Source organism: Mesoplodon densirostris, chromosome 8 (genome assembly GCF_025265405.1).
Source record: "Mesoplodon densirostris isolate mMesDen1 chromosome 8, mMesDen1 primary haplotype, whole genome shotgun sequence".
In the NCBI taxonomy this organism is placed as follows: Eukaryota; Metazoa; Chordata; class Mammalia; order Artiodactyla; family Ziphiidae; genus Mesoplodon; species Mesoplodon densirostris.
Window position 1 is genome coordinate 109,210,495 of NC_082668.1, and position 13,295 is coordinate 109,223,789.

Genomic DNA, 13,295 nt, shown 5'->3' on the forward strand with positions numbered 1-13,295 from the left:
GGCCCCTCCCCTCCCTTGTCCTACTGAAACAGAAATCCCTTTCCCTATCCTCAGCAGTCCATAATTAATTCCCCCACTGCTTCATTTTTTCCCATATTTATTCTACCTGGTACAGTATATATTTTATTTATTACTGTTTTCTGACTCCTCTTCCTAAGAACAAGGATTTTTTCTTGCTTTGCTCAGCGGCTGGCACATAGTCAGTACACAGTATTTTTGATGTGTGAATGCTGTTTATGATGCACTTATATTCTCTGCCTCAATGTTTTTTTAAAAATTAATTAATTAATTAATTTTTGGCTGCGTTGGGTCTCCGTTGCTGCGCGTGGACTTTTTCTCTAGTTGTGGTGAGTGGGGGCTACTCTTCATTGCTGTGTGTGGGCTTCTCATTGCTGTGGCTTCTCTTGTTGGGAGCATGGGCTCTAGGCACACGGGCTTCAGTAGTTGTGGTGCGTGGGCTCAGTAGCTGTGGCTTGCAGGCTCTAGAGCACAGGCTCAGTAGTTGTGGTGCACAGGCTTAGTTGCTCCGCAGCATGTGGGATCTTCCCAGACCAGGGCTCAAACCCGTGTCCCCTGCATTGGCAGGTGGATTCTTAACCCCTGTGCCACCAGGGAAGTCCTGCCTCAGTGTTTAAGTGGCACTAGCTTCATAGGTGTTTGGGTATGTATCACTGAGGAAGGTGAAGCTAAGTGAATAGACAAGACTGTCCACTCACTCAAGACTGTTGTAAGGGAGCCGAAAGCACAGACGGGAATTCTGGAGGTTCAGGTCTCAGCTGCAGCCTTGGGCCCAATCAGCCATGTGACGTTGGGAAATCATTTTTCCTTTCGGGTCCTCTATTTATTCATCTGCCAAAAGGAGATTATTGCTTTAAATGGCCTCACAGGATTTTAGAGAAAGCAAAGTTAAAGATGAAGTGTTGAGTAGGAAATGGTGTGTCTTATTAATTTCTCTATTATAGACAAAGATATACTTGCCTGGCATTTTATACTTTTTAAGAGCAATGAGGAGAACTGGAATCAAACTCCAGTGTTCTTTTAGGGACCTTGGAAGATTCAGGTTTGCTGTGTTAAGCCCTCAGACATCAGTAATTTGAGAGTGAAAGCTCTTGGTGTCAGCCTGTTTTTCCTCCTGTGAATCCTCCCTCTTACATGTAAATTGTTGATTTTCAGCACCCTTGTCCAAACCAGTGACTAGTCAGTGCCCATGGGTGCCCAGCTCCCATGGAAGTTTGTTTGCTGATCACTTGTGTTTATGTGTGGTTGGTGAGCTTCCCCTCGGCCCATCTGTAACCCAGAACCTTGGTTTCCTCACTTGTAAAATGTGGTTAGTAATCACTTGCTGTTTATTTTGATGGATTCAGTGACATAGCAATAATTTACATAAAGCAGTAGTACAAAGCCTGGCATATCTTTTTTTTTTTTTTTTCAGCTTACCCTTCCCCCTCCCCATATCCTCAAGTCCATGCTCTAGTAGGTCTGTGTCTTTATTCCCGTCTTACCCCTAGGTTCTTCATGACATTTTTTTTTCTTAAATTCCATATATATGTGTTAGCATATGATATTTGTCTCTCTCTTTCTGACTTACTTCACTCTGTATGACAGACTCTACGTCCATCCACCTCACTACAAATAACTCAGTTTCGTTTCTTTTTATGGCTGAGTAATATTCCATTGTATATATGTGCCACATCTTCTTTACCCATTCATCTGTCGATGGACACTTAGGTTGTTTCCAGCTCCGGGCTATTGTAAATAGGGCTGCTATGAACATTTTGGTACATGACTCTTTTTGAATTATGGTTTTCTCAGGGTATATGCCCAGTAGTGGGATTGCTGGGTCATATGGTAGTTCTATTTGTAGTTTTTTAAGGAACCTCCATACCGTTCTCCATAGTGGCTGTACCAATTCACATTCCCACCAGCAGTGCAAGAGTGTTCCCTTAGAGCCTCCAAAATGCTTCCTATAAATGGAGAATGCATTGAGCGGCCCCTGCCAGGGTCACTTTCTAAAACAGTTCTTTCACCATGTTACTACTCCTAGTTGATGACCTGAAACAGTGTGGATTTCTCTGTTTTCAAAATATTCCCCATCCTACTGAAAGCAGGGTCTCAAAGACATATTTGTACACTTAGGTTCATAGCAGCATTATTCACAGTAGCCAAAAGGTATAAGTAACCCAAGGGTCCATTGTGGGATACATACATATGTATACCTCATACATATACATACACACAGTGGAATATTATTTAGCCTTAAAAAGGACGGAAAGCCTGACACTTGCTTCAACCTGCAAGAACCTTGAGGACATTATGCTCAGTGAAATAAGCCAGTCACAAAAGGACCAGGATTCCACTTACACTAGGAACCTGAATAGTCAAATTTATAGAGACCGAAAGTAGAAGGGTGGTTGCCAGGGGCTGGGAGGAGGCGGAATGTTTAATGGGTAAAGAATTCCAGTTTCCTACGGTGAAAAGAGTTCTGAAGATGGTTGCACAGCTATGTGAACGTACTTAAGTGTACACTTAAAAATGGTTATATGCATTTTACCACAATCAAAAATTTTAAATTCCTGGGCTTCCCTGGTGGGGCAGTGGTTGAGAGTCCGCCTGCCGATGCAGAGGACACGGGTTCGTGCCCCGGTCCGGGAGGATCCCACGTGCCGCGGAGCGGCTGGGCCCGTGGGCCATGGCCGCTGAGCCTGCGCGTCCGGAGCCTGTGCTCCGCAACGGGAGAGGCCACAACAGTGAGAAGCCCGCGTACCACAAAAATAATAATAATAATAAAAAAATTAATTCCCAATCCTATTTATTGAACCTTACTTTTCACTTGTCCTTTTTTTCCCCTTTCTTTCCCCATTTCAGTTAGACTGCTCTCTTCATTGTACTCCCAGTATGATACCCACTTCCTCTTGAGCCCTTGCTCCATGCAATCTTCTCTGGAATGCTCTTTCATCATCACCCATCCATTTTCAAAAGGCCGCTTGTGCTTTCGCCCCAAAGATGTCCCCTTTTCTAGATTCAACCGGGAGTCACATCCACTTTGTCATCGCTACTCCATCAGACTACAGTCCGCTGCCTTCCCTGCACTACACAGAGGAGTCTACACGGGGCTTTGTTTTAGCTGGGTGTCTCCAACCACAACATCTAAGCCCCCGACTATCAGGGGTAGGATCTCACAGGTTCCCCAACACACGACACCCCCCACTAGCAGAAGCTCAGATACAAGAATCGAGACGGAGGGAAGCCAATTCACACTTTAACAGTGGTTTCCACGGAGCAGTGTGTAATCTCACGAAAGCTTTCAACGTCAAATTACTCGCGAGCGCAGGGGCCCGAGGCGGAACGACGGTGGGGCCTCCGGGGTCCTCAAAGGGAGCCCTGTAACTTGCACAACTTTTAACCCTCCGAGACACTCTCCCACACGTCTTCCAAGAGCAACGCGACGGGGAGACACAAGCAGCCTCATCTGTGCAGCTGCTCCAGGAAGAAAGTCTCAAAAGAGTCTCCGAAGCCTCCACGGAGCTGGCTCGGCTTCAAAAAGGGAAAAGAACCGTTAAAAAGGTGTGCTTCCGGCTCCAGCGCCCGCGCCTCCTCGAGCGGGGAAGCGGGAGCCGAGGTACGGGAAGTCGTAAGGCACAACTTCCTTCGCCCCGGACGCCCGGCCGGGGCGCGACGCGCGTAACCCAGAAGTGAAAGGCCGGTTCCTTCAGGTATTAGACACCCCCCGCCCCCACCGGAGGAAGTTCCGGCCGGACGACTTTTACACAGGCTTTCTTGGTCCCTCCTGAGCTCTACGCTCCCTGCTTTCTGGTGCCCTACTGCCATGGCCGCTTAGATCCGACCCTCCCCGCCTTGCCTGAGTTTTGCCGCAACTCCTTGGAGGCGGGGGCGAACTCCATTCTGGCCCCCCTTTCGTTAAAGAACTTTTCCCTACGGGTCCCCATCAGGGCCAATTGACGTTCTCCAAGGAGGTAAAAGCTCCCGGGACTTGCAGGTCCCGAAGCCCGGCGCAGCCAGGGCAGCGCCTGCGCGGGGGCGTTACCATAGAGAAGCAGGCGCCTCTCTGGTCTCGGTTTACACTCTCTATGGTCTAGCCGGGTCGTGGCGGTAAGGGGAAAAAAGAGAGACCGCACTGCGCAGGCGCTCTGGGCTTCTAAATTTTTTTTTTTTTTTTTTTTTTAATCCCCGCACCAAGCGCTTAACCTCATTGGGGTGGAGGAGAAGGCGGCGGCCGTCTGGTCTGCAGGGGCAACAGGAGCAACTAATACGGCTGTAAGTCCCCGGTTAGGGCGAGGATGTGTAGACCCCAGCCCTTCCAGGCCCCAGCCCCCCTCGCGGTGGTGGGCGCCGAGGGTGGGTGGGGGCGAGGTCCAGCGCTGTCATCCGCTCTTGGGTGCACTTTGGGGGGAGGGGGCGGCCCTTAGGTGGGAGCCGGGCGGAGAGCGGGAGGTGAGGGCTGTTTATCCAGACCGCAGGTCGCTCATCCCAGGCTGCTTTGCAGAGGGAGGGGGGCGGCTGTGGGGTGAGTCCGGCTTTGTGTGTCCCCCTCTCTTCTCCTCTCCCGGACCCCACCCCGGGCCCCCTTCCCGACCCGAGTCTCCCAGGACGGGTGGGCGAAGCCGCGTTTGAAAAGAGCGGGGCTCGCGAGGGGAGGGGTCGAGGGGGAGAAACCCACCACAACTATAGTCACGGGCGAGTGATGGGTGTGGAGGAAGATCCGGGGGGAACGGGTCCAGGCGGGCCAGACAAAGCCGAGCGCTGGCCGGGCCGGATGCGCAGGGAGCCCGCGGTCCCTGGGCCCGCAGCGAGCTTCTTCGGAGGCTGGCAAAGTGGACAAGTGCTGAGTTAAGCCTTGTGCAGCCTCCTCAACTTGCCTTTGTTGTTCTTCGGTATTGGCAGGGACGCTCTGACGGAGAGGAGTGTGTGCTCTTGCACGTTAGCCTGGTTGGCTACAATGGAGCTAATCGCATTTTGCTTTCCCGTTTTCCGAGCCGCTCGGATGAGTCTGGGGTTTTCCAGAGTCTCACTTATTACATAATTTTTTAAAAAATACTTCTTTTTACTCCAAAAATTAAAAACAAAAATTAGAAGGAGCCTTGAAGCGTGTTTTGTTGCATCTGGGTGAGTTTCTCTGTCTTGGTGTTCGTTCATTAACTGCTGACCATCCGTAGAACCCGTGAGCTCTTTAAACATGGTACTTTGATTTGTAGATGTGGCGTCCAGAGCTTTAGATTCTCTAGTCCTTTGGGAGGCAGTGATGCAGAAGAATCAGAAGCGAGAAATAGTTGCCTGCTGCCATGTGCCTTGCACCCTATTCGGGGGCCAGAGTCCGGTATAAATGATGGCTTTAGAAATTGTTGCTTTTATTACTACTATTGTGACATTTGCCGTGCTCTTGATATGAGGAATCCTGGACTCATCCAAAGCAAAGGGAGCAGTGGAGAATAGTAACATTGCTGCAGAGACCATATAGATAAGAAAAACTACACCACAGTGTTCCAGAGTTACTGAACATTATTTATCTTCTCCATTTGCTAAGAAAGATTTAAATTTTGGTGAGCTGTTTGCTTATCCATTTTTGTAAGGTTGTGTAATTGCACCTTTTTTGGCAATTGTTACTCAGATCTCAGTTTCTATAATTCATAGTTTATCAGCTAACGTGTAGCAGTTTCAGATTTCTAAAGTTTTAATTTTTGTTGAGGAGTTTTCAGCCGTAGTTTTATATTCTCCCAGCTAAGGTTAAGCGGAGTCAGAAATCCTTTGAAGAGACGGGTGGTGGAGGTGTCATATATTTTATCTCCATGTCACAATTTAAGCGGTAGTAAGTAGGGAAAAGGCCTTCGCACCTTAAATCAGTGTTAGAACTGAAAACCTTGATCTCCTAGTGTGCCAGGATTTTGGCCACAGACTCAACTTTACGTAAAAGAGGTGGGCATTTTTTTGTACTAACAGGAAGCAAAAATCTGAAGCTTGGTTTTTTATGCTTCAGTAACTACTGCGATAGAATCTCTTAAGTGTAGTTCAGATGATGGGAACTTGCTTTTTATAGAGCAAGATTTCAGATCCTTAAAATAGTTTGACAGTGATGTTGAGAAATGAATGGCCAGAAGACCATTAAGTTTATCATTCAGATGTGTTATATTTGGTCATTGGTCTGGGATTTAGATTTTTTTCCTTCAGTCCTTTGTTAATTCTCTTTTTTTTAGGTGGCTTAATCTCACAGTTTATAAATTGGGTGAGAGAGTTTTTTGGACCTGAGACATAAATTAATCTTTTCAGACTCTATTTATTCTTGTCTTCTACTTATAAAGTTGTAGCTTTTTAGATTGGTAGATAATACTTTTTATTTCATAGTACTGTTGGTAAATGTTATAATCATTTAAGGGATCATAAATGTTGGGCTCAGAGCTGAGTTTTGATAAGAGTTTTGATAACTGCAAGTCTGGTTGTCAGATAGTGGAAAGAATAGACAGTAGCAGAAACTAACAAATGTTTAAAGACAGAATCACTGATGATTCAGTCTTTGGTTTGTGAAATGTAATTTAAGAAAGTAAACTAAGCTTTCTTTACCCAGTGCAACCAGGTCGGCATCCATAAAGAGTATGTGTGTTTGGCTGACTGACCTCTGAAAGCCTTTTCTTTTTAGCACCAGCATTTCCTGAGTGTTTCTAGCCGGGTCTTCGTCACCCCAGGGCTTTCCCGCCTCCCTTATGCTCAGACCATTACTGCCATGCTGAATGCATTTCCTCCCCAGATTCTTACGGCAGCCGCAGTCCACTTCCCCACAAGGATCCCGAAAGACGTAGCTCAGATGTGTTCAAATGGCAGCATTGCTTCCATAACACCTTTGCTGACTTTTCTCTTGTTTCTTGCTTGGAATTCTCCCGCCTCCTTGCTGGTCCCTGTTGTATCCATTATCTTCCTCCTTGGAAGATTCACTCTGGTGATTTACTTTTCTCTAGATCCTTGAGGGTTCTGGGAGTTTGTAGAACACTTTGTGCTAGCCTCTGTGCTTAGCCGACTGCACTGGTGTAACTAGTCACTGTAGAATGTGTGAAGGAATAAAGGAATGTGTCGTAACTAGAGTAACAGAATTTGAGCCTTGGAAGAGCTCTTAGAGGCCCCATAGTCCCACATCCTGCCTTTTATCTATGATATTTTGTCTTTAGCCACAAACTGCAGGCACGCTTTCCTGTCTCTGGACAGGTCTTGGTTGCTAGAAAGGTATTTTAGACTGTCTCCAAAACTGCCCCTCCCCTTTTACCTGTTGGTCTTAGTTGTAACCCTCGAAGCAACATGAATCATGTCGGTTTCTTTTCTATGAAAGAGCCTTTCAATTTCCCAGGACAGTCATCAGGCCTTCTCTAGATTTATTGATTAATTTATTAAACCCTTTCTTTAGTTAGATACCAGGGTATAACTGTACCACGAGGGTACAGTTGAAAAGACATACCCGGTCCCCGCACTTCAAGGGCTCACTCACCATCTAATAGGGAAGACAGACAAAACGGTTACGAATTGGTGTTGGTGACGCTGAAGTAGGTAAACAGCCCTAGACCCTTTGTCCCCTCATGGTTCAACCTGATGTCACCACGCTCTCTTGAGAAAACTTGGTTTTGTTAGGGTCCTTTAAATGCGATGTTTGAAATAAAGCAGAATTTATTTATACTGACCAGAGTATCCAGTTACTGTTGTAGGTTAGGAAACTGTATCAAGGATTTTCAAACTTTGTTGTGCTTTCTGGCTCTGCCACTTGCTAGCCCTGTGCCTTTGGGCCATGGGCCAGTGAAATCATCTCTTTGTATTTCAGTGATTACCTCTATAAAAGGAGGGTGGAGGGAGGGCAAGGTTAACAGTAGTATCTACTTACAGGACTGTGTGAGGATTAAGTGAGATAATGTATGTAAGATGCTGAGAACAGTGACTGGTGTGTACTGAGTGGGTATATGGAATTCCTGTCATGTATTCATGGTGGCAGTTAACATTAATAACAGCGTAATAATAATAGCAGTAATCAGGTCACCAGAATCACTTGGAGAGCTTCTTAAAATACAGGTGGCCGGGTCTTATTTATCCACAGCTACCCAGAGATTTTGGTTAGTTCAGTCTGTGTGGGGTCTGGGCAGCCATAGTTTTTATGTATTTGTTTGTTTGTTTATTTATTTTTGGCTGCGTTGGGTCTTCGTTGCTACATGCAGGCTTTCTCTAGTTGCTGCGAGCGGGGGCTACTCTTCGTTGCGGTGCGCAGGCTTCTCATTGAGGTGGCTTCTCTTGTTGTGGAGCACGGGCTCTAGGCCTACAGGCTTCAGTAGTTGTGGCACACGGGCTCAGTAGTTGTGGCTCGCGGGCTCTAGGCATGCGGGCTCAGTAGTTGTGGCGCACGGGCTTAGTTGCTCCGTGGCATGTGGGATCTTCCCGGACCAGGGCTCGAACCCATGTCCCCTGCATTGGCAGGTGGATTCTTAACCAGTGTGCCACCAGGGAAGCCTGTGGGCAGCCATAGTTTTAACAATCCCCAGGTAATTCTTAAAAACCCAGTTTGAGAATCCTGCATTCTCTATTAATTTTGTCAGTGATTACATTTGCTTTTACGAATTAAAAAAAATGACCAAGAAGTAGACGAATAGATTCTCCTGAAAGATTTGAACATCCGGATAAAGGGACAGGCCTGGCCCCAGACCCTGGGCCCCTTGGGAGGCATGTCCGCTTATTATTGGTTTGGAGTGTACCTCCTAAACACGGTTGGTTACCCTTGTTTGTAGCTGCATGTATATGAACGTCTTTATAATACTAATAGCCAGATTCAAGGGAACAAACCCTGGATTTTCAAAGCACTTGTACATTCATAATCTTTGTTTCCTTCAAAATCCTGTGAGGTAGGCAGAGAAGATACCATCATTATCCTATCAATTGACAGATGAGAACCCAAGACCTGCAAGTTAAATCCCAGTACATGATAGAACTAGGATGCGAACTGGGCCTTCTGTTTCTCACCTAATGTTGTTTTCATGTAAATTGTCTCCTAGCTGCATGAGTTTGTTACCTTATATTGAAGTTGTGGTTCTGAAGTCCTCTGATCTTTGCCACGTGAATAGCTGCCAAACCAGATTTCCTCCTTTCTTTTAGTGTGTTTATATTTGCTTTTTTTTTTTTTTTTTTTTTCTTTTTGCGGTATGTGGGCCTCTCACTGTTGTGGCCTCTCCCGTTGCGGAGCACAGGCTCCGGATGCGCAGGCCCAGCGGCCATGGCTCACGGGCCCAGCCGCTCCGCGGCATATGGGATCCTCCCAGACCGGGGCACGAACCCGTATCCCCTGCATCGGCAGGCGGACTCTTAACCACTTGCGCCACCAGGGAGGCCCTATATTTGCTTTTTAAAAAATGTAAATTTAAGTTTAATAGTTACCATATCTGGGGGTGGGGGTGGTGGTGGGATGAATTGGGGGATTGGGATTGACATGTATACACTAATATGTATAAAATAGGTAACTAATAAGAATCTGCTGTATAAAAAAAATAAAATAAAGTTCAAATTAAAAAAATAGTCACCATATCTGTTAAGATTTATCTTTTTCTGAAAAAAAGCCTAGAACTGGCCTCGTGGCCATCTTGTTACCATGGCACATTTGGGTGTGTTTATCTTCGTTCAGGATGGCTGAGGTCAGTGAATCCACTTTCCAGCTCTCTAGAATGGTTGTCCAGTTAACTTTCCAAGTAGAATCAGTTAAATTTACTTAGAATCCTATTACAGTGATACGGCAATAATACAAAAAGTTGAGAGGCCAGAGGGGGAAAACCCATGTCAAGCTGTCCTAACACAAGGTCTTGTCTTTTCATTTATTTTTAAACATTCATGTGACTCGCTTTTTTAAAAATTAAAATTTTTTTTTATTTTATACTTTTTGGTTGCATTGGGTCTTCGTTGCTGTGCGCGGGCTTTTCTCTAGTTGCAGTGAGCGGGGACTACTCTTCGTTGTGGTGTATGGGCTTCTCACTGCGGTGGCTTCTCTTGTTGCGGAGCACGGGCTCTAGGCGCGTGGGCTTCAGTAGTTGTGGCGCACGGGCTCAGTAGTTGTGGCTCGTGGGCTCTAGAGCGCGGGCTCAGTAGTTGTGGTGCATGGGCTTAGTTGCTCTGCAGCATGTGGGATCCTCCTGGACCAGGGCTCGAACCCATGTCCCCTGCATTGGCAGGTGAATTCTTAACCACAGCTCCACCAGGGAAGTCCCTTTTTTTGTATTTATTGAAGTAGAATTGACATACAATAGTATATTAGTTCCCAGGTTTGCAACGTAATGATTCAATATTTTTGTATATTGTGAAGTCATCACCGCAGTAAGTCAAGATCCATCACCCTACAGAGTTATAGAATTTTTTCTTTGTGATGAGAACTTCTAAGATCTACTCTCTTAGCACCTTTCAAATATGCAGCACAGTACTATTAACTATGGTCATCATACTGTGCATTATAACCCCAGGACTTATTTATTTACAACTGGAAGTTTGCACCTTTTTTTTTTTTTTTTTTTTTTTTTTTTTTTGCTGTACGCGGGCCTCTCACTGTTGTGGCCTCCCCCATTGCGGAGCACAGGCTCCGGACGCACAGGCCCAGCGGCCATGGCTCACGGGCCCAGCCTCTCCGCGGCATGTGGGATCTTCCCAGACCGGGGCACGAACCCGTATCCCCTGCATCAGCAGGCGGACTCTCAACCACTGCGCCACCAGGGAAACCCTGGAAGTTTGCACCTTTTGATGGCCTTCACCCGTCCCCCCCCACCACAAGGTTTTTGCTTAATGCGTCACCCTTTAAAGCTGTCCATATGTCCATGCTTTTTAGTAAGTAATTTTAGGTCTTGCGTGTTTTTGAATAGTTTCCGTGTAATGACATAGTACACATCATTTAAATTTTTAATAGCTTTGTCGTATTTGAGTTGATATGGCACATTTTGGTAAACTGGGATCCTTGACAGGCACGTTATCTTTTTTTTTTTTTGATATTATATATACTACAACGGTGGCTTTTTTTTTTTTTTTGCATGTAGTTTGCTGCTTTTGTGTTGTTTCCTTCAGATCAATTTTAAGAAGTGAGAATATTGGGTGACTTTTGATATACTGCCTGATTGCTGACCAAAAAGTTGAACAAGGTAATAATTTCCTAACCAATTTAAGGGTGTTTGACAAAAATTTTACCAACTTCTGGTAATATGATTTAAGTCATTTTTTTTTTTGTTCTTTTTGTTCCTGTGAGAGGTGCAGAACATGCAGGTTGAATTGAATATCACCTGCAGGTGATCTCTCTGCATTGCCAAAGCTAGTGCGTTTTCGACAGGTGTGGAGGAAAACGCAGGTCTTACTTTGTGGGACGGACCGGTCTGTTTGCCAACATCAGAAGGTAGTCTTGTAACATCTCTGTGCCTTCCCTTTTCAACTGTTTCTTTACACAGTTGTGCTCAAGGGCCCTGCCTGAAATATTTAGCAATCAGAGTGTCTGGCGGTGGGGGTGAGGCATCTGTGTCTAGCAGATTTCCCAAGTGATTCTGAGGCCACCAGCGTTGGAGAGCTGCCTCAGGTCCACCTCCTAGCTGATTTCCTGCTGCGCTTCTCCACAGAGCGTGTCTCTCCTGCTGGTAAAGGCAGGGCTCTGTTGTGAACAGAGGCCTGTTGTACAGAGAGAGTGAATTGTGTAGCCGCGCCCTTCCTAACGTGGAGTAACTGGGTTCATTCTGTGAACAATAAGCCAGTCTTTCTAAGAGTTTGAACTGCATAGAAACAGCTCCTTCTCTGAAGTCTGCGTTTTATTTAAGTTCTGGTAAGTCATAGAATTCTCCAGATCCAAGCCATGTCCTGCTCAGCCTTTGGATGCCTCTGGGGTAGCAAACAGACCTCTCGTCCCAATAGCAACAGCCATCATACACTGAACACCCACCACCTGCCAGGCACTAGGCTGGGTGCTGTAGGAGTACTTTTGTCAGGTCTTATGTCAACGTTTAAAGGTAGATGCTGTTTTCATTTCCTAACGAGAGGAAGCTGAAGCTTCGTTAGAGCACTTGAGTAACGTGTCCATGGTCACACAGCTGCAGAGTAGCAGAGTTTGGCTCTTGGATTCTTCACCTTCCTTTCCACTTATCTCTGTTTTTTTCCAGCACAGGTTATTCTTCCTGCATGGAAGGTCACTGGGCTGCCTTGGGGGAAAGTCTGCTTGCAGCATCCAGCAGCATCTGGAGAGACCTCTTCACTGGTCAGGAAGGACGTAGAGATGCAGGTTTCCCACTAAGGTTTCCATGAGGGTTAGTCAGATCTGGGGACCTACAGTCCATTTTGGATTTGAGTCCCTGATTTGAAATCTACCCTTGGGCAATCCAGACTCCTAAAGACTTTATAGAAACTTTTTATTTTTCTTTTTATTGTAGTAAAATATATACAATATAAAATATGCCATTGTAACCATTTTAAAGTATATAATTCAGTGGCATTAATGACATTCACATTGGGTAACAGTCACCACAAGCTGCTTCCAACTCTTTTCCATCACCCCAAACAGAAATTCTGTAACTATTAGGCAGTAAATCCCTGTTGGTCCCTCTTCCTCAGCCCCTGGTAACTTCTAATATTCTAGTTCTAGGAATTTGTCTACTCTAGATATTTCATATAAATGGAGTAATATATGTCCTTTTATGACTGGTTTATTTCCCTTAATGTAATGTTTTCAAGGTTCATTTATGTTGTAGCCTGTGTCAGAATGTTATTCCTTTGTAATTGCTGAATACTATTCTGTTGTATGGATATTGTACATTTTATTTATCCTTTATCTGCTGATGGAACTTGGGTTGTTTCCACTTTCTGACTGTTGTGACTAATGCTGTAATGTATGTTGGTTTACAAATTTCTGTTTGAGTCTTTTTTTCAATTCTAGGTATATACCTAGGAGTAGAATTACTGGATCATGTGGTAATTCCATGTTTAGCTTTTTGAGGAACTGCCAGACTTTTTCCACAGTGGCTGTACATTTTTACATTCCCGACAGCATCGTACAAGGGTTTCAGTTTCTCCATATCCTTGTCAACACTTGTTATCTTCTCTTTGTTTTTGTTTTTTAAAATTATAACCATCCTAGTAGATGTGAAGTAGTATCTCACTGTGGTTTTGATTTGCATTTCCCTAATGACTGAGATGTTGAGCATCTTTTCTTGTGCTCGTTGGCTATTTGTATATCTTCTTTGGAGAAATATCCATGTATCTGTGCAAGTCCTTTGCCCATTTAATTTTTTTAGATTGAAGTATAGTTAATTTACAAT

General features: G+C 45.2%; 1 protein-coding gene across 5 annotated transcripts in view; it reads left to right on the plus strand.

The window, feature by feature from the left end:
* The first annotated feature begins 3,659 nt into the window (after positions 1-3,659).
* The window catches only part of CLASP1 (cytoplasmic linker associated protein 1), a 269,568-nt gene continuing 259,932 nt past the window's right edge, over positions 3,660-13,295 (plus strand). For 2 of the 5 annotated variants that reach the window (XM_060106466.1, XM_060106467.1), the window contains exon 1: positions 3,965-4,275. The gene's annotated coding sequence lies outside the window, so the exon portion shown is untranslated. Of the gene's footprint in view, positions 3,714-3,963; positions 4,276-11,042; positions 11,145-13,295 lie in introns of those variants that run through there. The other 3 variants (XM_060106468.1, XM_060106469.1, XM_060106471.1) reach the window with 3 other exon arrangements.